This window comes from Nicotiana sylvestris, chromosome 8 (genome assembly GCF_000393655.2).
Source record: "Nicotiana sylvestris chromosome 8, ASM39365v2, whole genome shotgun sequence".
NCBI classification, from domain to species: domain Eukaryota; kingdom Viridiplantae; phylum Streptophyta; class Magnoliopsida; order Solanales; family Solanaceae; genus Nicotiana; species Nicotiana sylvestris.
Genome location: NC_091064.1, coordinates 35,888,741 through 35,893,042, shown reverse-complemented (window position 1 = coordinate 35,893,042; position 4,302 = coordinate 35,888,741).

The window sequence follows — 4,302 nt, the reverse complement described above, 5'->3', positions numbered from 1 at the left end:
AGGTTGGAGCCATTATCAGTAATGATTGACTCTAGAATTCCGAATCGACAAACAACGCGGTCGCGGACAAAATCTGCCACGACTTTCTTAGTCACTGCTCTGTAAGATGCTGCTTCTACCCAGTTGGTGAAATAGTCTATGGCTACCAGGATAAACCTATGCCCATTGGAAGCAGCAAGCTCGATTGGTCCAATAACATCCATCCCCCGAGCGGCGAACGACCATGGTGAGCTTGTTGCATTAAGCTCATTTGGAGGTACCTTTATCATGTCTGCTTGTATCTGACAACGGTGGCATTTCCGTACATATTGGATGCAATCTGTTTCCATGGTCATCCAAAAGTAACTAGCCCGGAGTATCTTTTTTGCTAAGACAAAAAACCGTTCATATGTGGACCGCAGGTCCCAACATGAATTTCCTCTAGCAGCTTGGATGCTTCCTTTGCGTCGACACATCTCAGTAATCCCAAATCAGGAGTCCTCCTATACAGGATTCCTCCGCTGTGAAAGAAGTTGTTGGACAATCTCCAAAGTGTGCGTTTCTGAATAGGATTAGCAAGCTCCGGGTACTCTCCTTTTGCCAAATATTCCTTGATATCATGAAACCAAGGCTTTTGATCACAAGCTAAAAACTCGTGTTTTAGTCGTTGTAACTACACTTTAATTATTGCATTTTACAAAGGTTTGAGCTTACATAATAATGAATTGTACTAAATTCATGCTTTATGCCTTGCAGGAAGCGATTCCGACTTAAGAATTAAATTTGGGATGAATTTGGGGCTTTGAAGTCTGAGTAAAAGCTAAATAAATCAAGTCAGGATCGTGTTCAGGGGTCGCAAAGCAAGCCCGGATAGCAAAACAAATGAAAAAATAAAGCAGCGTAGAAATTTGCACTGCCGCATCGTGTGGGGAGCCGCGGCAGTGCAAAATTTCGTGTTGCATTGTTTTGCTCCATTAAAATGTATTCTGCCTCTGTCCAATCCATGTACGCGTCGCACGGGGCATCGCAGACGTGTAAAAATCACAGAACTACTCTATTTCGGTCTAAAAAGGTGTAATTGTCAAAATCCCTTCTTACACGATTAAAAAGGGTAAAAGCATCCATTATTGGGGCAGACCTGATTTGAGAGAGAAAAGGAGGAGGAGATCCATCTTGGAGGATCAAAATCAAGAGGAGACAACACTTTGGAGCAAGGATTAAAAGAGTTTTTGTAAACTTTCTTCTAGTATCTATTTATTTGATGTTTAAGACTTATATTGTTGATGTTTGTATGGTTATGAGTAGCTAAAAACCCAAATATTCTGGGGTTATAGGTGTTAGATGATTATGTTGTTTGAAGCTTAAATTGATGATCTTGAATTTATCGTTAAGGGTTGTTTATTTGATTCTGCTGTTAATTATTTTACTGCGTAGCTAACAGTGAAATACTATTTATGAATCTTGAGTTAAACTTGAAAAAGGAAATTCTTGAATGCATATAGAATCAAATAGAGCAAGATCTGGATCATGGGCATCAGGTGAAAGATTCGCAATTAAGATAGAACTATACTTAATTGCCTTGTTTGGTTGAAAAATAGGAATTGTAAATGCATTTGAGTTAATATTAATGCCACATAAATATAGGTATTAATTTAACTTGAATAGGTGCATAAGTATTTGACAGATTCTTATGGATATTATCAACCCTATAATCAATAATCCAGATAATTCAATAAATCATTTTTAAGCTAAAAGCATAGCATGATCTCTAGCAAGCCCATAACCCTAAAATATCTCTCTTATTAATTGTTAAAAGAAATTTCATAAGTGGTGTAATAAACTTTGTGTTGTTTTATTGTTCGATTACTAGTTAAATTGTAAATTGGTTATTTATGTATTTTGTGATGAATTAGCTTGAATTGATAATTGTTTGAGTTTGCATAGTCGATAAGTTAATCACAAGTCCTCGTGGTAACGATACTCTACTTATTACTATATTACTTGAAGATCGCGTACACTTGCGTGAGTGTTTTGGTCGCAACAAGTTTTTGGCACCGTTGCCGGGGACTTAGAAATTAACTATTTTCTAGATCAGACTTTTATTCTTATCTTTACAAGATTTTATTTTTCTTCTTCTTTTTTTGTAAATATTTTATTTTTATAACTATTTGATTTTTCTCTTAGTATGTTTCTAGTTCTCTCAGGATGACATATGGAGATGAAATATCCGGAGGTAAGGTTAATGATGAAGACGCTTGGTTGATGGAAGATTTTTATGGCCCGTATTTTTGGGATAGTCATGGCCTCACCTCTTGGAGATCTGAATTTGAATATGAGAGTAAGGGTTGGTATTGGGACGGATATTCTCGATTAGGAAAATCTACGGAACAACGTTGTTTACTAACAACATTGATGAAAGAGTGGTCTAAGGAAAGAGATGAGCTTGCACAAAAAATTGATAATTTTAGCTTGGTCGTGCATAACTTGGATTCAAATTTGAGTGCAAAGGTTGATGCGTGTAACGGCCAACAATTTAGTGATGAGTTCTATGAAGCTGAAAAAAATCTTCTAGACCAAATTGAGGAGCTAAAACAAGAATACGAATCATTAGATCATGTTTTTCTTGAGGATGCCAATATTTAGAAGAGTGCTCTAGAGTCATGTGAGGGAGTAGATAACATTACTTTAGGAGAATTGAGTGTGTGTATAAATGAGGATGTAAATAGTAGTAAAATTCATGAGTTAGGGAGCATTAGACCTCATTCCAATCATTTTTTCACATTGTGTTTAGATAGTAAGATAGTAATCGAGCTATCTGAGCCTATGGGGGAGTCAAAGAGTGAGGGTGAAAGTGCCTATATTCTTGAATTTGTTGTGCCAAAAAGCAAAAATTACATTCCTCATCTAAAGGCCGAGAAGTGCCGAGTGAAAAATTTATTACTTGGTCTGGTTATCTTTGTAGCCCCACCAAATGAGCATAGCCATAGACTGGATACCCTGTTAGGGGTACAATTCATAAGTTCAAGGTGGAATCAAAAAGTGATTCACGTTGTGACGCGACGTTAGATCAGGCGCTTGTTGGCAGGCAACCCAATGACTAACATCACTAACTTTTAATTGTAGTTTAGAAATATTAGATTTTAGAAGTTATGATGTCTTTAGTCAGGTACAAGCATGAATTTGTGCATTGAATATTATTGTGAAGATGTGGTGATGTTGTAGTTGTGATGTGAGGTATATTTGTGTTGTTGATATGGTGTTGCCTCATTTCAAGTTGAAATTTAAAGAATACAAGACATGCTTACAATGTGTTTGTTAAAATGTCTAAGTGACATGAAATTGAGTAATGTTGCAAATTGAGAAACAAATTGCATTGTGAGATGTTATTTTTGATAATAACTATGACATTAGACTAAACCATGATTTTTCATTTACTTTATGTAAAATGATATGTAGGATTCATGCTAATGTGTCTATGTATTATATTTTGTATATAATTTTGAATTTTGTAAAATAGACTAATTTCTTTTTATGTTTATTTTTAATATTTTCAGCCTAGTTTTTGAATTCTTATTTTATTTACAATTGTTGCAATTCTCTCTAATGTTGGGTAGGCCGATAAGCATTATATCATTCTAATTGAAGAACAGGGTAGTATGAATCCATGTTATACATTCTAAGTGTTAACATGATAATAACATAAGTGTGGGGTATTTACTCCGCTTGCTTTTAAATTATTTTTGTGTGTTTTAGCTAATATATCATGTTGTGTAGGTATAATGTCTCGACGCCCAAGTAAAAGATCAAACACTGACCCATCTGAGGTTGCATCTAGTAGCCGACGGGGATGAGGATGTGAACTCTATTACCTCAGATGATGAGGAATATTTGCGTATCTTTGAAGATGAAGATGCTTAGGCCAATGGCCTCAGGGAGTCTCTTTTTCTGATCTATTTTGATCTTTTGCATTAGGGACAATGCAAGTTTTTAAGTATGGGGTGACTTGCCCCTATTGTAATGTACTTACTTTTATATTTTTCGTATTTTTGGTTGTTTGATTTTGTTTAGACTGTTAAGCTTTTTGGTTTGGTAGATTATAGTGCTTGTAGGTAGTAAGTGGTACTAATTTTGATTTTTTTCCCGACGATGGATTTTCTTGAGGGAAATGAAGTCGAAATTCGTTAAAAAACAAAAAACAATGTTTGCTTTTATTTCAGTTTAGTGTATGCTAGTTTTGGTTTAATTTAAAAAATTCTCCTTGGTTTTTCTTTATGTCGCGGTTCTTTTCCAAGGGTGTATTTGAACCAGATATAGTGTAATTTT